Source organism: Canis aureus, chromosome 5 (assembly GCF_053574225.1).
Source record: "Canis aureus isolate CA01 chromosome 5, VMU_Caureus_v.1.0, whole genome shotgun sequence".
Lineage (NCBI taxonomy): Eukaryota > Metazoa > Chordata > Mammalia > Carnivora > Canidae > Canis > Canis aureus.
In genome coordinates, this window is record NC_135615.1 from 2,021,162 (window position 1) to 2,048,352 (window position 27,191).

General features: G+C 39.6%; 1 long non-coding RNA gene across 1 annotated transcript; it reads left to right on the forward strand.

Moving 5' to 3' along the window:
- The first annotated feature begins 7,594 nt into the window (after window positions 1-7,594).
- LOC144313300 (uncharacterized) lies at window positions 7,595-12,368 on the forward strand. Its single transcript, XR_013378979.1, has 2 exons — window positions 7,595-7,823; window positions 9,214-12,368. It is a non-coding gene; the product is annotated as an uncharacterized LOC144313300 (long non-coding RNA).
- The last annotated feature ends 14,823 nt before the right edge of the window (window positions 12,369-27,191 follow it).

Consider the following 27,191-nt stretch of genomic DNA (forward strand, 5'->3'; position numbering starts at 1 on the left):
GGAGTGAGGAAGGGGATCCCATCTGGTGGGTCCCAGGCTGGAGGTGGTCTCTGCTCTCAGCAGGAACAGGGAGACAGTATCCAGCTGGGGCCCTCTGGGGGCGGAGCTTCCACAGGAGACTCTGGAAGCTGCAGCTGGTAGAGGGGACCATGGGCTGCAGGTCTGAGCACAAGGGCCAGAAGATGGAATGCTTTAATCACAAGAACTCCTGTCTCCTCCGGTATTCTCTGGTACTGCATCCTGTTCAGCATATGCTTTTCATCAGTTTGTGTGGGGGGAAACCACCTACAAAAGATAGTTTTTAAAAGTTAGGAAATTACCCAAGAAGGGAAAGCTAGAACTTGTCGGTGCTGGCTATCATTTGAACAGCATGCTGCAGTTCAACTGGCAGGGCCCGGGGTGAGCCTAAGATTATTTGATGTGAGGAACCCAACAGGTCCAAAAAGTGGAATTAAAAACCAGGGCACCTTACCTGCACTACAAGTACTTTCCCATAGATTCATCTTGCTCCTCTGCCCTCTTGCCACCAGTAGAGATGGAACCTTCTATTTGCCTTTCAACATTAAAGCACATTGTTTTTCTTTTAATTGTGCTAAATTTGACTCAGGTAATAGAATTCTGCAGGCTGCTGACTTACGAGAAAAGTAAGACAGCTGTTTTTATGTGTTAAAAAGAACTTGGATCAACAGTTAACATAATGTACTGTGAACATTTCTCCCCACTTTGAGTAGATAAATATGTTTGGCTTGAGTTGTTAAATCTCTAAATTTGCACATATGTATTGATAACAATGAGCTGCAGAGAACTAATTGTCCTCAGAATAGTTTGGCAGCTGACGTTCAGTAGGACACTCTTCCCCTGGGTCAATCACCTTCAGAAAGAAAAATAAATCTTTTTTTTTTTTTTTTCCCTTTCAGCCAACAGGGACCACTCGTGTGGTCTATTGATAACATGTGGACAGACCCTGTCCATGAGGGCTCATGTTAGGACTGAGCAGGAGTCAATGCTCATGTTCACCAGAGAGCACGACCATGATCCAATAGCAGTGAGATCCAGAAACAGAACTAACTCCCCACCACGGGAGAAGTGGAAGCTGGCAGAATGGAAAGCAGACCTGTCAGTGGGCTGGCAGTAGGCAGGAAAGTCACCATATTCTTTGAATTTTCAAAATGCTCAATGGGAGGGAAAATAATAATAATAATAATAATAATAATAATAATAATAATAAGGATATATGCTAAACTAAAATGGAAAAAACCTCAGCTTAACGAAAGGATGGAGTTCTTCAATATAAGAATAGAACAAATTAAATGATGCACTACAGAAGAGCCACTCACCTATTTAACAATATCTCCTTTTCCTGTAAATATTTTATTTATTTATTTTAGAGGAGAGAGAGCATAGGAGCAGGGGGAGGGGCAAAGGGAGAGAGAGTTTCCAGCACACTCCCCTCTGAGCAGAGCCGACCCAGACCCGAGATCATGGCCTGAGCTGAAAATAAGAGCCGGAAGCTCAATCGACTGAGCCACCCAGGCACTCTGATTTAACAATATCTTTAACAACATATATTGATCACTTGCAGACTACCTTGCTCTGGAGAGCTTCTCTTTAACTTTAAAAATACAAAAATAATAAATAAATAATATAATGTAGTAATGAAGTAATATCAAAAAGTAATAAAATTAAAACAATACATACATAAATAAAAAATATATATAATAAATACTAGTAAACATAAAATGAAAGTTCCACTAGACTCCACCCTCCCCTACTACACCTAATTTGTTTCCAAAATTAGTGTGTAACACACTAGTCAATTTCTCTGTATTTTTCCAGAATTTTTCCTTACATACACATGCACACCCTGCCAATACATATATCTGTTTATATATGATAGATGCTATCCTACTATATATATTATTCTATACTTAAATATTTCGTTCCAAAAATCCCCAACTCGTCTATCTTTCCATGTCAGGATATATCGATTTACCTTTTGCAAAGTATTCTTAATGTTGATTTCAATAGTTTATTTAACTATTCCCTTATTGTAGATTTTAGGCTTCTTTTAACTTTTGCTATCACAGGCAATGCTGAAAGTGCCAACTTACGGCTGCTGTGTATTAAAAGCCCATTTCCTCCACATTTGCCAATCCTTGCTACTGTCAAAGGGCCCTTAAAGAACAAACTAGACAAGCTCATCCGTGCTGGGTGATTTGCTCATTCACTTACTGAAAGACAGAAGAACAGAAAAGATCCCTCCAGGTTCACACAACTCTTTGACTCAATGACAAAGAGTAGGGACATTCTATGCGATGTTTTACAGAAAGATCACATGGGACAGGTATATTTTTAGAAAATATATTCTCACTTTAATTTTAATGCACACACTCACCAGAGGAAACAAAATTGGCTTGAGGGATTAGTGTCCCGCTTCCAAATTCGTTGGAGGACGTCACCTCTCCCCAGATTTTTTTTCTAGCACCAATCTGAGTGCCATGGGAAATGCTTGTTATTTTAAGGCTCTTTCCCATGGATCCCTGGTGCCACTGTGGCTTGGCCAAGTGCTGAGTTCCAGGGATAGAGAAAAATAAAGGAGACATTGGCTGTCCCATCGCAGTCAGAATCCACTACCTCCCAACATAAGCCACAGAGAGAGAGAAACGGTGGAGTCCATCCTGCTGAGGAGAAATAGTGCTGTTCACATGGACGTGTCCATGCAGGTTCTGAGTACAACTGTATTATTAAATGCCTGATAGTTTCTTATCACTGACATTGCCAACTGCTTCACTCCCGAATATATCTTTTCCCCAGTCTGTGTTGTCAGGTGTACCTGGATTCCACATCAGTCACCTTTTCAGACCTGCTGTTTGAGGACAGTCTGAGGAACCAGCAGCTGTTAGAGAAGGGGCTCCCTCCAGCCCTGACAATGGTGTAGTAATTGAAAAGAGAGATGCTGCATTTGTGACCCACAGGAAAATAGATGTATGCACAAAGTGACCAATGACCCTAGGTCACTGCCCTCCTTTAAGCTTTAAACTAGCCTAGACTAAGAAATCCATTGTTTAAATTTTGAAAATCAAAAGAAAATCACTATTTTATTTGTGGTAAGGATAAATCATGGGCACTAAATTTATAAATGAGCATATTACTTAAATTGGTACTTAGGTACCAAGTCAATTAAATTCACAGGGGATAAAATCTGGATGCACTGTAGACACAGCAATTTATCTGTAGATGTTCACATTTTGCCAAAAATAGAATACAGCATCTTCTATAGATGCTCTTCCATGTTAGTTCTTATTTTTCTAAAGTAATTGCTTCATCTAGTAGGCATTCATTATCCTTCTCCCTCCATCCAGAGGAGAAGGACATTTGAGGGGAAAGCAAGTGTTTCGGATCTCCAGGGCCAGGTGGGTAACTGAATGAGAGACACAGCCGTCTGCATGAAGTTGACATTTCCAGCCAGCATCTCAACTGCCGTCATTGTTTCTGTTGCTCATTGTAGATGAATGGGCCTTTCTCCAATGTCCATAATGAACTCTGGGCAGGTGGAGGTAAAATAAGCCCTGGATGGAACCCATTGCTGCCAAACTCACAGAGGCTTGTATGTGCCAGTTGGGACAATACCCATCATAAATTGGAATTGCCCATTATGATAGTCCACCTTCGCCAAAGGAAACTGGCAGGGATAATCAGCAGCTCTGGCAGGGATAACTTTGAAAAACTAACCCAGGATCCGGACTTGGATTTGCAAAGCTGCTCGTGATCTTTGACTTAGTGATTCTGCTACTACACAATATTCCAAGAAAATGGTCTATTTGCCTATACAAAAAAACCTGTACAAGCATAAAGATAAATAAATATAAAAAGATTGTCCATTAAGGGTTATTTTATATAACCTGAAAATTGCAAAACCCTGTCATATAATGGAGTATTAATAATATTTGGGGATAACCATAAGAATGATAACTTCCTCAGTCCTCAAAAATCATTTTTCTTATATATAGTTAATATATGATAAATGCTCAAGATAGAAACCAAGTGGAAGGATGTGGGCATATTTATAATGAATATATATTACAGGTAGAAAATAAATCTGTCTTTTAAAAGAGTTCAGTTTTACAGATGAAGATTTGCTTTTACAGATGAAGACATTCACTCAACTCCTAACTGTATTATTTTAAAAAGTGCAAACCTCAATGGTTTCAAACTAGCCTAAGCCTTTCATGAGTCTATCATATAGATACTTCAAATTTAAGGAATTTTAAATTTTACTTTATTAATCCCTTAATATGACCTTTGAGACATTTGGCAGTTTCAAATACCCCTCTACCCAGAAGTCAGGAAATGGAAACAATCTGATTCTCTCAAGTTCACATAGTAAAAGTAGCAGTCTCAACAGGTTACAGTCCTCAAATGTTTTACTTATGTCCACTTTTTTGTATTCTTCATAAAAATACCTGTAATGCAAACAAGAGGAACATCTTAAAACAGGAGGAGTCGCTTTAATGTCACACAAAATTGGGTAAATTCATCTTCGGACTTTCTCAAACATACCCATGGGCCATTGACTATATTTGCAATAATTAGTTGCTGTTCAATTTAATAAACTAATGCATATTTTAAAACTTCATCTGTGGTGGAAAATGTAATTAAGTAGTTAACAAATAATATGTAAATTGCAGGCCAACACAGAAAATGGTTAAAAACACACACACACACACACACACACACAAAAAAACTTGTCATTTCTGAAGGAAAAGACAAAGTTACCAAATTTATTACCCAAAGTTCTCTGTTTTGTTTTGTTTTCCCCTTCTTCCTGTTTTTACTGCTCAAATATCAGTGCTAAGTTCAATGGCAGATCCAGGAGAAAGTCTCCCCTTGGCTAGGAGCAAAGCTGCCCTGGAAGGAACAGGGAAAGGCTGAACACTCCCCTTCAGAGTTCCAGCCCTACCATTGGTGCTTCTGGCCCTGCTAAATTCAAGCTTCTAGTTTTTACCATTTCTTTCCTCAAAATCGTATCAAAACCCTTTCAGAAAAACAAAGGCAAACAAGCAAAACTCGAACCAAATTCACTGTAAGTGCAAGGGAGAGACAGTTAAATTCAAGAATCAACCAATGAGTAGGGGGCAGGTTTAAGGGGGGAGAGGAACAAAGGGGAGGCGATGGCTGTCCCAACGGGGCACTGTCTCACGGGGGCAGCCCCGAGGTGGCGCCAGCAGTGGCACAGTGAGGCGAGGGTGCTGGGGCTCAGGCCCAGAGCCCTGCTGTGACTCTTTGGGGACCTTGAATAAATTAAACGATTTGAGTTGCTGTTTCCTCATCTGTAAAATGGGGATTAAGCAGAATTCTGTACCAAAGACCCTCGACCAGGGCCTGGCACATAAATAAGTGCTCAAAATGGCTAGTGTCATGATGATGCTAATTATGGTTCTTTTATACTTGCAATTATAAGGGAAAAAAAAGAATTTTCTCTATTCCTACAGAGAAAGTGGATTCTAAACCCCAGGCCAGTGCTTTGAAAGTTATGAGAAAAATAAATATTTTTATGTTTGCAAATAAACCTCTCTTGCTACAAGAAAATGTTATCTATTAATAAAATAAAAAGCATGAATATCTATTACCTTCTAAGGGAGAGGCCCGCACAAAAGAATGAAAATAAAATTGGGATCATTCCCAAGAAAAGTATTGTAATTCCTTCTTTCTCTTTTGCCCAATATCTGCCACCGCTAACTAATCTTAGGTTGTCATGTACTTTGGAGTCACTACCTAATTTTCTGTCACTGTATTTTTTTTAGATTCCACAGAATGTGGCCTTGTTCTCTTCCAAACACCCACAGCTTTGTCCTTGTGCATAATTTATGACAATTAATACCTTCCGCCTTGACCTGGGGTTGAAGTCTTGTGGCTCTGCTACCAGCCCCTGGCCTGGCCACCTTTCTGCCCCTCCTCATGGTCCAGAACCAGACTTTGGTCCCCTGAAAATCTTCCATACCTAGAAGGGGCTTTGGTCCTCAAGGTAAGTAGATGAGACGAGATGGGGGAGGGGGAAAAGAAGAAGTGATGAAAAGAAAGAGTAGATATTTGACATCTAACTTGTCATTTGTGGATATAAAAATAAGCTTTATGGCTGGTTAGAGCCTAAAGAGAGGACACAGTTGGGGCACCTGGGTGGCTTAGTGGTTGAGCATCTGCCTTTGGCTCAGGTGGGGATCCCGAGGTCCTGGGATCGAGTCCTGCATCAGGTTTCCCACGGGGAGCCTGCTTCTCCCTCTGCCTGTGTATCTGACTCTTTCTCTGTGTTTCTCATAAATAAATAATATCTTAAAATTTTTTTAATAAAGAGGAATAAACGTAGTTACGGACTACCCTGCGGGTGACAACAGGACTCCACTCATTTCATTCCATTCCCTTCTTTCTCAGACCTTTTGGAAGCAAAGGAGTGAGGCATGAAGCAAACACCCCCAGAGGACACTCTCTCATTGTCTTTTATGCAAGCTGGGAACTCCTCAGCTCAGACACTTCCCGAGCCCAAGCCCACGACTGATGAGCTCAGCTCATGTCCAACAAGCAGTTTACTCTGGGGTTAACAGCATTTGTAGCGACTCCGAACATTTACAATAGGCTGGAGGCTTCCTATAAAGCACCTTGTCATTTTTATTGCCTCTCTTTAAAAAAATATTTGCACAACAATTTTTATTTTATAAATAGATTTTGCTTGTAGCAAGAAAGGATTATTTGCAGACACTAAAGTATTTATTTTTCCCATAACCTTCAAAATGTTGGCCTCGGGTTTGGAATTCACTTTCCCTATCAGGAAAGTAGGATAGAGAAAATTCCTCAGACTCCACCCTGAAGATAAACAGGCCAGTTTGGGAGCTGGCTTTTAGCACCACTGGTCATGCTCACATCTCTGTCTTACCAGAGTGGAAAGGGCACATTCTTCCCTCTGTGCGTTACCATCTCTCATCACCATGCTTCCCTTTTGAAGGAGCCCTGGGTACCCACATGTACTGAGAGTCAGTAAAGAATCAGAAAAGGCTAGCTGAAAAATCTCCTAAGTTGATGAACAAAGATAAGGCAAATCAAAAGGAATAAAAAAGCCAAGCATGTTACTGTTAAATTAGACTTTTTAATATGCTATTGATATCAGAGGGGTTTTAACGCAATTGTCTCAAACTTGGCAGAGAAACATTAATCATTTGATGTTAAATTTATACAGATTGTTGAGTAAATGAGAGACACCAGGCCCACACGGTGGTGAATCAAAAGGGAAAAAGAGAGAGAGAAGGCGTAGGAAAGAGCAGAGAAGGCAAAACATTCTCTTCGCAGGCCACTCAAAAAGCAAATCCAGTAGTCCTGGCTATTTCAAGCCTCGGTCCTTGGACTCCTGTCTACCTAAATGGCAAGTAGTTTTAAGAACTTAAAAAAGCTTGCCGGGCCCAAAGATAGAACTTACTCTGGTATCAAGCAGCTTTTAATAGATGTCAACTCAGGGGAGATTATGAGCATTGCATAACGTCAGAGTTTAGGGTATCCACTTGGTTGTCATTTGATGAGTTGCCAGGCTTCCCTGTCATCACTGGGCAGCACCGAGCACAGTCCAGATGCGGAACGGTATACAGGGAAAATGGTGGTTCTGCTTTCATGGGGTTTCATGAGTGTGACTTTACAATTTTCAATCCATGTGGTTCCTAGGTGAAATGGTTTCTCTCCTGCCTCCTCACACGGCCATACTAATCCAGGTTTGGAGACACCGGGTTCTGCTCTCTCCTGATGTTAGCCTAAATCGTGGAGCGAGGGAAAGCCAGCAACAGGTAAGTAGATTGAGTAAGCCAGAGAAAGACGAGTCTATCTGAGAAAAGCGTTCCTTGGAACATGCTTTTTGCATATCTCCTATTACCTGGCCATCTTACATTGTTAGAACTGTCAGTTGTGTATATCTTTAATAGCAAAGTCCTGAACCAGCCATCCTGGACCTGATTTGCCTCATGATTATATTGTTCAAAGTTTCCCCTGCCACTCAGTCAATTACCCACCAAATTTTGTATTGACCACCCAAGCACTCAGGTCAAATCATTGTATAAAATGCTACAGGGCGGGAATCCCTGGGTGGCTCAGCGGTTTAACACCTGCCTTCGGCTCAGGGCATGATCCTGAAGTCCTAGGATCGAGTCCTGCATCGGGCTCCCTGCTGATGGAGCCTGTTTCTCCCTCTGCTTGTGTCTCTGCCTCTCTCTCTCTCTCTCTCTGTTTCTCTCATGAATAAATAAATAAATAAATCTTAAAAAAAAATACTACAGAGTGCACAAGGATGGATGACAAAGCGTCCCTGCCATCACAGACCATGTCCTTACCAGGCTTACTATTTATCTTCCAGTAGGAATCCTGAAATCCCCTCTCTCTCCAGTCAAACACCTCCTGCATTATTTTCTTAGGCAATCTGAGACTCTTTTAGTCATCTTGGCATATTAAGCCATTCCAACCTTCTTTATCCACCCAGCAGCCTCTAGATGTGTTTTGCTTCCAGATATCCAGGCCATCATTCCCAGCTCACACTCTCACTGCTTTAACCACAATGTCTCCAGACCTCAGGACACACCATCCATCCTACCTAGCCCTAACAGATTCATTTTGCAAAAATCTCAATTCTATCCTATCACCTTCCTGAAGACCTCACCAAAGTTCTCCATTGCCTACAAGATCAAATCCAGATTCACCCGTGAACACTCAGAATAGAATCCTGTTGTAGCACTGATGTAAACTTAACCGATGTGGCCTAAAATAACTTAGCCAGCAGAATTCAGGCCTGAATGTGTTAAGTGAGAATCACATTTGAACTGGCCTCACCTGTGGTATTTGGGGCTGCATTAATTTTTGTGAGTGGCAGCCCACCTTTGTGCATATAAATTGGGTAATTACACTAGTAAATTGGAATTTTTGCATTTAGAATCAGCACCTGTAAATAACAGAAGGATGGAAAAAGAAGGCCAATTGAATCTTTGGCCCTTAATATTTGAAAGTAGTACTTTGTAGACAGCTTGAAGACTGAGAGGTTTGAAGGGACCTCACAGGAAGAGTGGGGGAAAGAAAAAGAGTACCTAACCACTTTGTTTGTACGTTATTTTCTATTTAAAGATAATAATGTGGTGCAGAAAAGTTGAAACAGGAAAATTATATATTTGGTTGTTTCGTCTCAACTTCCAGCAGGGTAACAATTGTCACAAAATTACCATACTTGTGTTGGACATAATTTGTTAGAAGTTGATGGCCTGAAAGCGCACATCTATCCTGAGACCCGAGAAGAAGGCGCCATAGAGCAAATCAAGCTTTCTATCTCTCTGGAAGGAGCATGGATAGCAAATGGACTTTGTTGAGAACCAACTTTGTCAATGAGCCATAATTTGTACAATGCTGTCAACTGATATATAGAAATACCTTTGTGTTGATCTGGAGTCAATCACTTAACCTCCGGAAACTCCACTCTACCGTGAAGAAATTGCCTATGTGGGCGATGAAACTGACATCTCCAGCGTGTCTTCAATACACTGGCGATTTCCCCAGGTGTGTCATCTGTCCTAATGACATGCAGGCTAGATATCATTATCCCTGTTTCACAGACTCAGGAGCCTAGGAGAGTTTAAATAACCTGTCCAAACTCCCGCAGCTGATGAGTGGCTTAACTGGGACTCAAAAGCCACTTGGTCTAGGTAAATGACCCTTACCAGAGACGGAGAGCTAGAAGGAGGCCTATGATGTCCTCAGACTGCTCCCCTGGACTGGATGCTTGGAGATGGGGAGGTGGAGGGCAGGACAGCACAGCCACAATTGCTGCGAAGAACATTCCTCAGTGATGCCACTATACAAAGAAGATGAGAAGCCCTTCAAACCTCTGACACTATGTGTCTTCTGCCATCTTTGAGGTCTCTTGCAACAATAAAACATTTAGAGTGTTTTAATCAATAGTCCTGAAGCTTACGTCATTTAGGACCTTTGGACTTGGGATATGCACCATTGGCTCTTTCATGTTTTTTTTCCAAAACCAACACTCACAGCAGTGTCACTGGACTAAGAGAGTAGAAACAACTTCTTGAATAAGATTCCCTTACTTGTCTGGACATTGCACTGCTCCACATGATTTTCTTTTTTCTTTTTTTTTTTTTTTTTGGATTAAGGCATCCCTGACATTTGCTAAAAAGTAAATTCAATCTGGGAGTTTAACAAGTTCAACCATTAACATCCTCTGCAACCTCTACACTTGTGCTTCTACACACACACACACACACACACACACACACACAAACATATGCACACACATGCAGTCCACAGCAACTAGATTTAGTTGATCGGATTATTTTTAATGAGTGCAGAGTCCTAAGGGGGAAGGCAAGAAAGTAGGTTGGTTTCAATGAAATCATGAAACCAATGAAATTTCAATGGAATTGGAAGAGAAGCAGCACCCTGAGCACTTTCTGAAGTACCATCAGGGTGAGGGCCAATGAGCATCCAAGAATGAGAATGGGGGGAGCTGGAGCCAGGAGTCTTGACAGAGAGAGCAAATCCTCCCAATTCCCAGCCCTCCTCAGAGCTGACCAGGGAAAGCTCTGGTCACCTACCTACGCTATGAATTTGACAGATTGACCTTTTAGGAGTTGGGCTCTTATAATCCACCCTCTACACAGCTGATTCTTAGCCAAGAAAGAAAGAAATGTGGTCATTGTAACACCTATCTGAGGACTGTGGCAGGAGCATGCAGATGCACTCTGGGTGGCTTGTGATCTGATTGCTTGAGAGAGCTTACTTAGATCCTCTTCCAGCTCTTAAAAGCCATCTCCCACATGTGAGTGGGACTGAGTGTGTTTACACAAATATCCAACTTGTGACTTAGCCATGTTTTATCAGTGAAATCCTTATTACCGATATTGAAGAGCAAAATTTGGCCCTGGCAGGGGACTTTTGACCAACTATTTATTGGAATAGTTAATGCTACAAATGAGTGGCTGTATGTGGGCCTTGAGGTATATTTAATTTCAATAGCCACACTTATATTCTACACAACACACACTCTCAAGGAAAATAAAGCAAGCCGTAGGCCAAAAAGCTACTCCAGAGCTCCAGAAAATTACTGGAAGAGATGCCATGCTGTAAATATAAATCGGTAGTTAAGTGAGACGCTAATGGTATTTAAAATTATGACAGAGATTGCAGTGAACTTGGCCACACTAGGGCCATGCACTTGCTAACTCTTTCAATTCTCCCAACAACCAAAGAGGGGATAGGTACCAATATTATCCCTGTTCTATGGATGAATATACTCTGGTACAACAAGAGTAAGTAAGACGTCCACACTCACACAAAGAGTCAGAGGTGGAAGTGAAATTCAAACCCAGGCAGCCAGTCTTTCTTGAGGTTAGACCTCAAGGGACAGATGATCAATCTGGGCTAAGTCATCTTTTTGGAGTCTTGCAGCTCTAATGTTCCATAGGAAACCATCTCTTTTAGAGGGAGTGGGGACAGAGGTATAAACTTAGAAGATAATGCAAATGGCCCAAATCTGTGTTATAACATGTCAAGTAATGATGCTGAAAACTTCTGGAAGATCTAATTTTCCAGTTTTCTTATACTCGTTTGGCATTTTGTAGCAAAGGGATCTTAAATAGTGGGCTTACAGATTATGGGAGCTCTTTTGTCATAAATAGCCTACAATGCAACAAAAGGGGCCAAAATAGAAAGATAAAAACTAATGAATTTAAGATTTATTTTCAGGAATGGAATTTTAATATATGCAAGATTTCTGTTATCTCTGGCATATTTTTACAACAGCAAGAGATCTTCTCCCCAGAGAGCAGATGAGTACCAGTTATCTTGGGAGAGGTTCGTTTTTCTAAGGATCTATGTTCCTATAAAAGTGAACTACTGTCACCTTTAAGAAGTAGTATTGACCCTGACTGTCCATGACAAGCTTTCTGGGATGAATCAAGCAGGTAGTCACTTCATATAGATCTCAATATATATTATTCATATGGAATTGTAGATAGGGTATGAGTTGGGAAAGATGAGAAGCCTAAACTATAACTGGAAACTAATTTAAAACACTAAAAATGCTGTCTTCCAGCAGCCCGGGGGGATCAGCGGTTTAGCGGTTTAGTGGCTCAGCGGTTTAGCGCCGCCTTTGGCCCAGGGCGTGATCCTGGAGACCCGGATCGAGTCCCACATCGGGCTCCCGGTGCATGGAGCCTGCTTCTCCCTCTGCCTGTGTCTCTGCCTCTCTCTCTCTCTCTCTCTCTCTCTCATAAATAAATAAATAAATAAATAAATAAATAAATAAATAAATAAATAAATAAATAAAATCTTTAATAAATAAATAATACTGTCTTCTTTTATAATCAGTCAGTACTATTTTCTAAAGAGGTTTTGGAATAATGATCTTGTCTTTGACTCTATGTAAAGTTTGTGCTCAAAAATGACCATAACATTTAGTTACTGAGTTACTGCTAAAATGAATCCAATTTTGACAATAACCCTTACTGGCATAGTGGGCTTTCCATAACCATTTACACTACCCCAGGCTTCCATGGATTAAAAAGGCATCTTTTGTTCTTTTAAGCACTGGCGCTTTGCCATATTTTCTCTCTCGAATTCCACATTCACATGTCTGCCTGGTGATGGGCTTTCCCATTTTCTTCTCCTTGCTCCACACTCATGCACCTGTCCTATGGCAAGCTTTTTTTAATTGACTCTCAAATGATCTTTAAGGTAGCTTATTTTCATAAGATCCATGAGATCCTCGGGCTCTATCTGTGACCTCCATCTCTCACAGCTGTGTATGAATTTTTAAACAGCTTTGGAAAAGATGTGTGTATGTACACGCACATGTGTGTGTGTGTAAATTAATTCAAGCATCACGCAGAGACCTTGTATTCCCCAGGCCTCCAGCAACCTTGGGGTATGTTTCCTATTAAGGATTTATTTTCTTTTAAGAAGTGATCTTTCTGTGGTTTTATTCCCATTAATGCTTGTTAGAAGCTTCCTAAGATTGGATTGAGCAGGTGGTCTCAGAATACAGGTTTTGATGCACGTTATTCATACCAAAAATAAGATCAGGGCTGAGAAAATCCAGTTTTTCAGAGAGGTAAGAAGGAGTCAAGTTGTCACTCTGGTTTGATCTTGGGCAATTCACTTACCCTATGTCTTTTCCCCTTGAGATAATACAGGGAAATAGTCCCCGCCCCATTCCTACCTCATCAGAGCATTGTGTAGGCTTTTGGAGTTTTTCTGTACACATGCCTTGGAAATGTAAGCATTTCTGGTATTCATGATCCAACACGCGCCAGTGGCCCTGTGTGAGATGGGCATTCTCTGGCCGACTTGTAAATAGTAATGGATCCAATGTGCTCCATGCACATTGAGTCACAGCCTGTTGATAGATTAAAAATCCAGGAGTCACCTACAGGCTAGCCTCAGTAAGCCATGGTTTGAACTCTATTTTCAGCAAATAGAAGAACTTTGCTGAAATGTGTCATCAAGCACAAACCTCTTATAGGCCTTCTCACTCATGGCTCAGCCTTGATCGCATGCAGTAGCGGTACAGACTAAAAAGGTCACACTAAGCCATGTTAAGTTACAAAAGAAAACCTGAGCCCATGTACAAATCCGAATGTCATTGTGTCTTTCTGGGCAGTAATCTATCCAACTGCCTCCTGGGTTTTGTCACCAGGAGGCCTCACCAGCTGCCCAAAGCTAACTCAGGGAGGCCTGAGCTCATGCTTCTTTCTGCTAAACACCTCACTCTCCCAACACAGGCGCACGCTCAGTCTGAGGCAATTATTGGCAATTTCACTTTCCTCAGCAAATTGTCTCAATTTGGTTGCTTCATGTTTCCTGCCACAGCCAGGCTCCTGCCTATTGATTCTGATATGTCTTTCACAGAGCCTCATTTTCATCCCTGCCACTAGAGTCCACATCCAACAGCAGAGTCTTCTCACGGTGACAAAGACAGTATCTCTTCAACGGTCCCTCCAGGTCTCAGTCCCCTGAGCAAACTGCCCCCCTCTCTGCAGATTGCAGGCTAAGATCACCAACACCCCCTTGCCATCCCCCCACAAGCTCATCTTCACCTGTTTCACCTGTCCCCTGCCTGTGTATCTCTGGGCAGCCCCTCCCTCTGTCAGGAGGACAAATCCTTCTGCCCCAAAGGCTGTCACCAAGCTTAATTTTCATGTTTCACAAATTACAGTAAGTCCTGCTAATCAGATCAAAACATTCATCCCTGCATGCTGACCAGACTTGGGATGATTCTTCTTGACATGGCAAACAACCTCGAACATTTCTTATGAGTCAGCTATGGGGCACTCAGGCATGCTAAATCACAGGACAAGTTCACACATCCAAGCATAATGACTCGGGAGGATCATTTAACATGAAAGTCATGCTCATACTTTGGCTGCCACCTTGGCCAGGGTTGAAGGACGAACTTCTGCCTTTTCAGAGAGTATCATGTTTAGCACATCCCTAAACACTTTTGATGGGGCAAATGTGGCCTTTATCTTGTTAATAAATTTCATGTCCTTTTGATAAAGATGTCCAGCATCTCCGAAGCCCAGAATGCCTGGCCAGTGCCTGTCACCTGTTACTACAGGATATCCTTTTTAAGCTTTTGGATTGAAAAACAATCAATTGCATTTTTCTGTAAATATTATAATCTTATTTCTTTCTGTTTTATTTATGCCCACCAAACTCTTTAGCAAGGAAATGATTTCTTTCTATCACGTTGGTATTGGCCTGTTTTGCTATTTAAAAAAAAAGGTTGAGAAGGCTTCTTGCCTCTGTGCAATAGCATTTGAGAGAGTAACGTGTACACACAGTCCATTCCTGGCTCTTCTCTTAGAGTATCTCTGGTATCCCAAGAATTTAAATGTTAGGGATGTTGACAAGAGGGCTGACATTTCCCATCTGAAGTCTGGAAGGAGATCAGTCCTGTGAAATAGACAAGCTGATCTTGAAATAAAGTTCACTGGAGTATAATTAAGGGAAAGTCTTAGAGGCCAAGTATTATCAGGTAACAGAGGTGACCTCAAGGCCCAATATGAGCAGTGAAAAAAATCAGAGAAGTTGCTTTCTGTTCTTTTTTCCACATTCCCTTCCTTCATGTGGAAATGTGATGAAGGCAAATCATTTGCTTTTCTTCCTTCCCCTCTATCTCCTACATATTTTATTATCTTCTTATATATTAACTTTATTGCAGAAATACTTTAAAGCTCCAAATTAATTAAAATTGGATTAAAGTCATATGAATGATGAAATAAACAAGACTATCAGATCTGAGAAGGCAAGGACCACCAGGTTTCAGCACTTTGCACAGTACTCAGTATGGAGTCATTAAATATTTGCATAATAAATGAATAAACAAAGGAATGGAAGAAATCTACTTCATAAGCTTGGGGTAAGAATTAAATGGGATGACTGTTCTCAGCACAGAGTAAGTATTCAATATTTTCTCCTTTTTTCTTCACAAAACAGCTAGAGACAATTCTCTCTCTTCCATACCACCAAGAAATTTTGATATACAGCAGGTCAAAATGTTCAATTCATTACTCTACTGTCCACCAAAAATATCCAGGTCAGCAAGCAAGACCCAAAACGTGCCTGTGGAGAGTCTGAACTCAGATTACAGAATCAGATGGTGCTACATCCTTAGCTCTGGAACTGCCCTAAATGGTCTTAGCAAATACTTCCCTGTAAGAAGGATGTGTTCAAGAGAAGTCTGCCTCCTTGAAGAGTTAGCGGTGATAGCTCAGCTCCACTGAGGGTCCCTGCTACTGGCTGCGACTGCCCTCACTGCCTCATTCATGTTCCAGAGAAAACTCTAAAGAAAGAATGCAGTTCTGATTTACTTGGCCAGCAACAAAATCTGGGCAGGACAAGGATATTGGAGAATTCCAGATTTTGCTGTGCTTTTTATGTGAACTATAAACCGACATCTTCCCGAGATGATTTGAGTATAATCCTCAAAGATGTGGCAACAGACTTTGAACCTTTTGAGTTCTTTCCATCCCTAGAAACCTTTGAACAACTTTTAAATGCTCACATAATGACCTAAAAGGGGGAACAATATGTGTTGAAAGGCCTACTTCATTCCTCCACTGGAAAACTGTCTCATTTGGTAGGACCCAGATTATTATCTAGCATGCATTAATACAGTTTGGCCAAAGGAAACCATGGCTAAACAAACTTTTCCATTGAACTCCTAAAACAATTCCTACCAATCACTCATCTTTTTCCTCAAATAAAATGCCAAGACCAATTGTAAGTTTTACTTAAGTAAATAGCAATTCATTAAAAAGTAAACATGGAAGATTCAATATTTTTACTCTAATGTTGATTCAGTATTTGTACTCAAGAACAAAAAGGGATGAAACTATTATGCAACAACTTTATTTTTTTCCATTTAAAGTTTTATTAATAGATTCTATTTGTGAGACACACACATATATAGTTCATGCCTGTCTATATAATACATACAATTCATCTTATATGTACAAAAGTGAACATTCATAAACAAAATTTTGTTATGAGTTTCAAGTATTATTATAAACCATATGTCACATCTTTCTGTGAGTCTATTCTGACACCAATTGCTATATTTCAATTCAATTCTGGCACTAACCACCTGGAATTAAAGGGCACAGTACACAAGATTTCCCTCACTTCAGATGCCAGCCACAAGCGGTATCCTTGGGCCACTTGTACTTTCATCTGACTGACTATAAATCCAGGAGGTTCCCATAACCCCCCTAAGGTATGATATGTTACTAGAACAATTCATAGCACTCAGAAAAGCATGGCATTTATAATGAACAGTTTTGTTATAAAGGACACAAATCAGGACCAGACAGATGAAGAATCACATAGGGAAAGGTCAGACAGGGTCTTGAATGCAGAGCCTCCATGTTACTGTCCCTATGGAATTTGGGAGTGATACCATTCCAGCACATTGATGTATTGACAAACTGGGAAGCTCTACTAAGCATCAAAGTGTCCAAAGTTTGTAACTGAGGTTTTATTACACAGGCATAATTGATAACTCTATCTCCTGCCTCTCCTCCCTCTCTGGAGGTCAGGCTGCCTCAAAGCCCCAACCACATGGTTGGTCTTTCTGGTGACCAGCCCTCATCCTGAGCCATCCTATTAACATAACATAAATTTAGATGTGATCCAAGGGAGTCATGGATAACAAAGATACTCCTATACACTGGGAAAATTCCCAGGGTTTTAGATGCTCTGTGTCAAGATCCATGGACAAAGACCAAACAAATTCCTTATTATACAACAGAGCCCAATGGCACAAAACCAAACACAGTCAAGTAAAGTAATTCTTTTTATTGTTTAAAGATTTATTATTTATCTATTTGAGAAAGAGTGAGCATAGAGGGATACAGGGACAGAGGGACAGGGAGACAGAGTCCCAAGCAGACTCTGCCCTGAGTGTGGACCACAATGTGAGGCTCGATCCCATGACCCTGAAACCATGACCTGAGCTCAAACCAAGAGTCAGACACAAAACTGACTGTATCATCCAGGTTCCCCTTAAGTAAAGCAGTTCTATACATATCCAGCCTATGCTTGGTCCAGGTACATGGTTTTCTCATTGTCTGGCTTAAGAAGTATCAATTTTAGAGCATCTACAAGGGCAAAATGACTTACTTATCTTCCAAGCTGTCCTTCTAATTATTGACTCCCCCAACTATACCTTTAAAATTTACATTATCTAATTAAGATCCCTAAAAAGCTACATATGAGGAGAAACCTGATAGCTATCAGCAGAACCAAGTCATCCAAGTTACTATCACTACTACTGAGACAACAGACATCATGTGCCCACTTAATATGATGCACTAAGAAGGATATGACATCACTTCTGTAGCATTACTACCCAAAATTCATAACATGAATCTATTGATGAGAAGACATCAGATAAATATACTGGGGGATGTTTTACAAAATAGTTGGCCTCTACTCTTCAATAATGTCAAGGTCATGAAAAACAAAGACAGACTGAGGAATGCTTTCAGAAAAAAGAGACTAGTGAGACAAGACAGCTAAAGAAAAAGTAGTGTTCTGATACTATCAGGTTGATTGATTGAATTTGTATATGGACTCTGAATCAAAAAATATTATTATGGCAATTTTATATTTCCTGGTTTTGATAACTGTATTGTACAATGTGATATTCACATGTAAGAGAATTTTCCTGTCCTTATGAAACATACACTGACATATTTAAGAGTCATCATGATGTGTCCATACCTCACTGTCAAATGATTCTCCTTGACAAATAGAAGTGGCGGTTTGGTAAATGAGAGGGCATAAGGGGTAAGAGGTAAGCAAAAGTGATATTCTTGGTGTAGTGTACATAGTAGTTTTTTGGGCCATACTTATAGCATTTTATTAAGCTTCAACTTGTAACAAAGTAAACAAGCTTTAAAAAAAGGCATGTATGAAAAGGAAAGAAATAAGTAAGGTTGCAGAGAAAATACGTAACTGGCCTAAAAGAAATACAGACAGAAATGCTATGATTTTGGTAACTGCTCTTTATTCTAACTTTGGAGATCTTAAGAAAAAGACATATTATCTTCTCACATATTATCTATCTTCAATCTTAAGAGTTTTTTGAAACTCTTCTCAACTTGAATTTCTATTTTCCCCATTCTCATTGAATGGGGAAATTTTTTCCCCTTCTTTATTTTTTTCTTTTTTATGGGTTTGCATTTAGAATACTGTACTTTGCACTGCAAGAAACATAGAATTGAACAAAATATGTTTCTTACTCAATGAGTTTATAATTTTACAGAGCAGGTAGGCCCTCTCGTATGCAGCTGTTTACATGTGGTAAGAATTGGAACACTAAAAGTAATACAGAAATGCTGTAAGAGCACATGATTGTGAGGTCCTGCTGAGTTTTGAGATGAAAGGAATTGATAAGGGAAGAAGAGGTGGAAAGCCATCCCAAGGCATCTGGTCTCCCCCAGCTCTGGGGAGTCCTACTAACTTCTATCACTACCTTTTACTACAAAGGAATATTCACGTCATTCCCTCAATATTTCTTTCAGAATGAGTCATTGATTACTTCAAGCTAAAAGAAAGTTTCAAGTCATTTCCTCCTCTGCTCTTCTTTCCTCTCTGCCTCCAGTGCCTTGGCAGAGTAAATTCATGCCTAATTATTCATTCAGCGATCAGTGGGCAAGAATTGGAATTTAGCTTCGACTTCCTGGGTGGTACAATCCAGGTTTCAGTTTGGCTAGAATCATAAGCAAAGATAAGCAAATCCTTGCTCAAGTAAGGATGAAATTTGGTTAATGACCTTTTGATGGAATTGACAGAAGGAGATTCTTGACTAGTTTGGTTGCAGAAATTTTCACACACTAATAGTGAGGACCATCTACTGTCTTTCTTTATATCAACACAGAGATACCAGAAATGAACTGAGAAGTCAGAGATGGTCAGAATAGTTCTTAACATATAAGTTTTAATGCCAGAAAAATCTGACCCATAGAAAAATGTTCTGTTATATCAAGTTTAAATAGGAGATACCAAATGGATTCCCATAATATATAGTTTACAAATCTGCCTTAGTCCTCACCCTTTCTGTCTTTGAGAAACTACAGAGAAGCAATAAATGACCAAGGCATATCACAAGAGCCCTTGTTCATCCTGTCCTAAGAACTTGAGGGTACATATACTTTTCAATAGCTGGTGTGATCTTTAGAAATCATGGCACCTCTATATGATTTTTTCCACACCCATTGAGATAGCTCTGACCAACTGAAATAGATTACTTCAAAAAATATAAAAGGAGTAGAAGTAGTACTTTTATTTTGTCAAGATGGATGAAATCAGACTCCTTACATTTGGTACTATCATGACACAAAAGGAACAATTTCAGCTTCACTATACTGCAGAAAGATTTATGTCTGGAAAGTGTTCTTCCCTCCCTTGGGGAAGAACAGTTGGCATTATTAACAATCATGCTGTGACTATTTCTTGGGCAGAATTTTTTGTAATACTATTGGTCTGGTTCAACTGACTAGGTGAAAAGAAAGCACTATGATTTAGCGATAGATAGATGATGATAGATAGATAGATAGATAGACCCAGAAACTGAGAGAGAGAGGAAGAAAGAGAGAGAGAGAGTAAGAGAAGAAGGGAGATTTTTAATAATTTAACCCCAAAAGCACTTTATAAGTGCATTACTGTGCATTTTGTTATTGTATGCTTTGAGTAATTAAAAAAGAGGGATCCCTGGGTGGCACAGCGGTTTAGCGCCTGCCTTTGGCCCAGGGCGCGATCCTGGAGACCCAGGATCGAATCCCACGTCGGGCTCCCGGTGCATGGAGCCTGCTTCTCCCTCTGCCTATGTCTCTGCCTCTGTGTGTGTGTGTGTGACTATCATAAATAAATAAAAATTAAAAAAATAAAAAATAAATAAATAAACCTAGCAACAACCGTGAGAACAAAGTACTATTCTAATATTACCATCTCCTGAAACAATATCGAGTGGGAAACTGGGAAATGTATTTTAAAAAAAAATAAAAATAAAAAAAATAAAAAATAAAAAATAAAAAAGATAGTTTCTTATCAGAAATATTGCAAAGTTCCAATTTAATTCAGAGTACTTGGAAATTGTGTACTTACAGCTATCTAAGAAAGACCTCTAAAGTTAGTATCAGCAGTGTAACTGCATTTATTTGTAGTTAAGATGACCAGGAAAATTGAGGTGAGATATTAATCATACTCTTTCGACACACAATAAATTCAGTTATAGTGTCGTCAAGCATTCAAGAGGTTAAGTCGGCTAGCTATAGGCCTAAATATACTCTTTTTCATGGTAGTCTTCAAAGGATATTAATTATTTGCATTCAGCTGGCTTGGAATCCCCTTTTTACAGTCCCTTTTTTCCCTTTCTCCATCTAAAGCCAAATTGAAAAGGGAGATGAAGGAAGTTAAGCACACGAATCTAGGTTAGAGGCCCAGAAATCAATGAAGGAAATCATCAAGCAAAAAAATAGTCTTTGGGGGCATACGGGAGGTGCTACTTAAATACATAAATTGAACTAAGAACTTATGCTTCTGGGCTTTCATCTTCACCTAGGAAATACCCATGTAGATCATCAACATCCGGTTACCTCTAGCCATGAAGTGCATGGGTCCCTTGTCTCATTTCAGATGCCTTGCCATCGCACCCAACACAGCCCTCCCTCCTCAGGTCAATAGTCTGATGAGTCTTTCTCCTTATTCTAGACATTAACTGTTGATTTATTTTGACCATCTTTCCTATCTAAGTGTTTATCCCTTCTTTTTGTTTTTCTTACCTCTTAATGTTTGACCTTTCTAAAACTTTGTATGAAAAGATGTATCACCTCTAATACAGTTGATTCTTGAGCAATGCAGGGGTTCGGGGTGCCGACAACCCATCTCCCCACAGTCAATAACCTGCCTTATAACTTTCAACTCTCGGGATGCCTGGGTGGCTCAGCGGTTGAGCCCTTTGGCTCAGGGCATGATCCCACGATCTGGGATCAAGTCCCACATCAGGCTCCCTGCATGGAGCCTGCTTCTCCCTCTGCCTGTGTCTCTGCCTCTCTCTCTCTCTCATGAATAAATAAATAAAATCTTTAAAAAAAAATAACTTTCAACTCTCCAAAAATTTAACTACTAATAGCCTACTGTTGACCAGAAGCCTTACTGATAACATAAGCAATTGATGAACGCACGTGTTGCATGTTATATGTATTATATACTGTATTTTTACAATAAAGTAAGTTAGAAAAAAGGAAATGTTATTAAGAAAATCTTAAGAAGGGGATCCCTGGGTGGCTCAGCGTTTTAGTGCCTGCCTTCGGCCCAGGGCATAATCCTGGAGTCCCGGGATCAAGTCCCGCATCAGGCTCCCTGCATGGAGCCTGCTTCTCTCTCTGCCTATGTCTCTGCCTCTCTCTCTCTGTGTGTGTCTCTCATGAATAAATAAATAAATAAATCTTTAAAAAAAAAGAAAGAAAATCTTAAGGAAGAGAAAACATATTTATAGCACTGTACTGTATTTATCAAAAAACAAAAACAAAAATCAAAAAACGCTCTGGGTCTAAGTGGGCCTGCACAGTTCAAACCCACATTGTTTTTAGGGTCATCCGTACTGGAACCTTCTTAGTTTGCTCCCTTGAAAGCCTCACAGTGCTTTTCTTGCCTTTTTGGCTTTGCTTCAACTAACATTACCTAACTGTCCATGTTGCCCTCTTCTGATACTATCTCCTACTTCTCTTTTTCTCATCTATTGTGACTCTTAATTCTATAACCATATTGAAAATCATGATACGTTTGGATGCAGGTTGTATGGAGAGAGATGCATAAAAACAATTGCTTTGGTAAGATGTTTGGCCTCCATGTTTGCTCTTCCCAACGTGCTGGCTTGCAAGAGGCATCTCCTTCCCACCATTTCCTTCACTTGATTAGTTTATTCTGAGTCCAAAACCACAAAGTTGATTAGACACACTCCAGAGAGAAATTTTATAAATTAATGCAATTTTAAAAACCCAAAGTTTTATGTTGTTTTTTTTACAGGATGGTGAAAAATAATAAACCTTAAATTAAAGATTGTTAAAGATTGTTAAAAAATGATTTCTCTAATTAGGCAAACTAATAGCACCTATTCCTGTTAAATACTGTTTGGGTCCCGACTTTAATGGTATTACATGAGCCAGCAAAATGGAGAACGGCTTTTCCACTCACTCAAGCTGAGTGCAGGAAGAATGCATTTTGTTTGTAGGACTTGTAACTCACTGCCAAAGGGAGAAACTTTGTGGAAGTTTGTCATGGTAAATCAATGTATTTGTCATGGGTTAAATAATGGCAGAAGATACATGAAAACCTGATGCTGATCGCTGAGTTACAAATGACTTGCAGATGTTAAAATGTGTTTCCCAGTAAAAAAATAAGACAAAATGCCAGGCTGCCTGGCAAGAAGGGGCCAGACACCTGCCCGAAAACAATGAGAAGCAAAATAAGCCGCAACAAGAAAGATATTCCTGAAACTTCCTTCCTAAAAGCTAACAATAGCCACTTCCATATTGTTTTTTCACATGAACTACAAATTCCTAGATCGAATGCATAAAGTGTGTACTTGTAATTCTTTTTCAGCACAGAGGAGATGTACTTGTTTGTGCAACTTTTATGACATTGTGATTTATAAGGGGCATGGTTCTAATTCTGTCATTTCTATACCAATGGCAAAGCCTTCCTTCAGAGCAGCCTCAAAATGCCAGGCATCAGACTCCAAATGACTAGAGGCTGCCTGTTGGCTCTTCAAGTTCATCGTAGAGATACAGGAGTATTTTCATGAGGTGACAAATAATATTGTGATTGACCCTTTGGTTCTCTTGAGTTTGAGATACAGATCAACTTTTAAGTGGGATCACTTCTCAAAAACAGGCCAAGCAAATTCTTAGGCGGCATCTAACCTGAGATTAAGGAGGTATGGGTCACTCACTGCAAAAATTAAGTTTATTTCTCAGGTCAAGAGTCACATACCAATTACCTGCCAGAATAATCAGGCCTCTCTGAGACCCAAGTTTCATATTTATAAGCAAGTCTAATGAATGGATTAGTCAAAGGATTTGTGGACTCTGGGAGCACACACAGGAGAGAAAATGGATTATGAAAATCCACAAGGATTAATCAAATATTCTGAACTTCTTATTTTTCTGTGAGTGTTGTGAAGACATCACTGTGACATGGTTCAAGATACACTGTAGTTAGGCTATGTGAATATATAATTTTGATACAGAGACCAAAACAGAGAATCTTTTCTAAAATCCCTTTAAAATGAATTTAGGAAAATATCAATGTTGGTGAACTATCCAGAGAGGAAATTATGGTTAAACATCACTGTTAAAAGAAATAGCCCCCCACCCCCACCCCCACCCCAACACACACACATACAAATAATGGGAAGTGGTGTTTATTCACATGCACATACCTTATTTGCGCTTTGAGAGCATTTCAATTTCCGGGAGCAATTGGCAGGGGACATTTGTAGTTTGGGTTAATGCTTATTCTCCAAATATTTGTTTTGGTTAAATGTGAGTTAACTGTATTTAAACCTACTTAAAGGGACTGGGTGGCTCAGTGGTTGAGCATTTGGGTTCAGCTCAAGGTGTGATCCTGAAGTCCTGAAATTGAGTCCCATATCGGGTTCCCCGCATGGAGCCTGCTTCTCTCTCTGCCTATGTCTCTGCCTCTGTGTGTGTGTGTGTCTCTCATGAATACATAAATAAAAAATCTTAAAAAAAAAAACCTACTTAAAGGGCATAATTAAAATAGTTATGATGTTAAGGCCAAACATCTTTAGAGTTTATTGCTTTGGCAGTTTAATTTTATGCAAAAAAAAAAAAAAAAGACAAAAAACAAAAATGAGGCCCACTTAAATAAGCACCTGCTCAAAGATTAGCCTTATAGAAAAGAACATATCTGAAATCAAATATAAGTTTTAAAAAAAAACACATGATAAAATGATACATCATTACTCTTGATATGCCTATAATGAAATAATGAATATTTATACAGTACAATGATGAAACAGAGCACAGATAATCACGTGGTCATTTTTACTTCCAGTCTCCATTAATCACAATCATTCCTAGTAAAGCAATTTTCAGGTGAAAATATAAACAGATATAAAAACCATTAAAATGAAGATATTCATAAATTTATTCATATTCTTATATGGTGCACAATGCATAATAAAAGTGCACATGCAAAAATCAAACCAGCACCTGAAAGTTTTCTAGAGAATTGCCTTATTAGAATACTCTTCATTTACCACATTTTCAAAGTTCAGTTAAAGGGTAGGCTGTTTATTTTTTATATATCTTTTCTAAGGAATTTTGTAAATGTCATTTGCTTCTATCAATTCAAAAATTCAGAAAAACTATGGCTTGTCTGGGATGTTATTTAGATACATTTCCTCTAATCCCATTTTCTAATAGCTATTCAAAACATTTTCATTTTAAGATTATTTTATATTATTTTTGCATAGCATACATAAGGCAACAAATTATATTTAAGACACTAAGATAAGATTTTACCTTCTCATTAAGTCTGATGATTGGACCATACTTCAAACATTTCTCAAGATAAAACCAAAATGTTTTGGACAGAGTCCATGCATGAAAATTGGTATTTATTTCATTACAGAAATTTTTTATCTGATATAGAACATTTAAGCAAAATCACTGTTGTGTGGCACTTGACTCTATTTTGTTTTTAACTCTTAGAAGATTCCTGAGTTGGCATCCAACTTGGCATATACATCACATGAAAACTGTAGAAGCATTCTGGCCAACTATGATTTCTGTAGGACGATGTTATTAGGAAATGTGCTCTTGGAACATGCTTATAGTTTTAAAGAGCTGGCATGATGCCTAAGGTGGCTTCAAGAGTTTAAGGCCCAATCTTACAGAAGAGGAAGTCTTGATAAGATTTTGATATTAGAGGAATAAGGAGCAAAACAGGCTTTTCCTGTGATTAGCCCAATGGAAACATATGACTATTTTTATTTATTCCATTTTATTAACAAAAAATGTAAAATGCTTTGTGTACTCTAATTCCCCTAGAAATACTGTAAGATTGATAAGAATTTCCATTAGGTTGTATAAATACTAAAGTGGAAGTGGAATGTCTGGCCTAGGGAAGGCTACTCACATTTAAAGCAAACTTTCCTCATAAACTAGAACAGCCCTGGAGACGTGTGTTAACCTACTGGCCACGTTTTCACAGGAACACACTAAAGCAGGAGGAAGGGCAGCTTGAGAACCATAGGCAGTGGCTTCTCCTGTAATCCGTGCAATTCCTTGCTATCTGGAAAGAGGCAAATTTGCGCAGAGAAGGGACTGGTTCCTGAAAGTTGAAGAGAATGAAAGGGGAAATCCATAATCAGAAAACAGAAGTGTTTTGGGGGGGGGGGTGTCTCTTCCTCGTTTCCACGGCCGATTAGTTACTAATAACTAATCCCAGCTAAGGTGCCAATCAAGGCTCGAACACTGACCTCTCTCAAACCTTTTAATATGACCTTTGAGAACTAAATAAATGGTCATCACAGCTCAAGGCAATAAATTAATAACAACAATAACAATAGGTGTTGAGTAGCCACCATAGGTCAGAAATTTCACATACTGTCTCCCTTAAACTTCACAATAACCCTACTGTCAGGGAGGAAGATCTTCCTCTGTCCAATTGTCCTTCTAGCTGGACTTAGAATCAAATTGACGTGAGACAGAGTAATAGGAGAGTAATAGAAGAAAATCAAATTTAATAGGCAGATGTTCATCCGGGAGTCTACATAGAGGGATTCCAAAGACAATGAGCACAGGAGCTAGGAAAGGGATCAGATCTGAGGATACACAGGGGAAGAAGGCCATTAGCAGGAAGGTGAAAGGAGATGTTTGAAGAACAGAGCTTGCCCTATCAAGCAGATAAATTTCTTAGGGAAAGGGGAGTCTCTGTTAATAGCCCTCTTCTGGTATAGGCTCTCCTTTACATAGTAAATTTAGGCAGTTAGTAGGGAAGCAGAGAGCTTTTCCTGCATCCACTGGATTGGGGGTACTTTTAGTTCAAAATAATCTTTATGCCAAAGTGTCCCATCTTGGGGCAGCCTGCCCAGGGCCACTACCTACTAAATAGGAATTATCCCCAAATGTCTCTGGTTAAAGTTTAGAGAGGTAAGGAATTTGTCCAAGCTCACACAGCTCATAAGTAGCAAATCTGAGATTTTAGTAAATCTTTTTAAAAAATCTCTCCCCCATATTCTTTTTTAAAGATTTTATTTATTTATTTATTCATGAGAGACAGAGAGACAGAGACAGAGGCAGAGAGAGAAGCAGGCTCCTTGAGGGGAGCCTGATGCGGGACTCAACCCCAGGACCCTGGGATCATGCCCTGAACCAAAGACAGCTGCTCAACTGCTAAGCAATGCAGGCATCCCTATGGGGAAGAGATTTTTTATAAAGGCATCTGCTTAGTACACCTGTGTTCCCATCACATAAATGAGAGCCTACCTACACAACTGACTGCGGGGCCAGATTTCTTACGCGTGTTACTCAGCGTGTTTTCATATTTCTTTACCAAAGCCATGTATA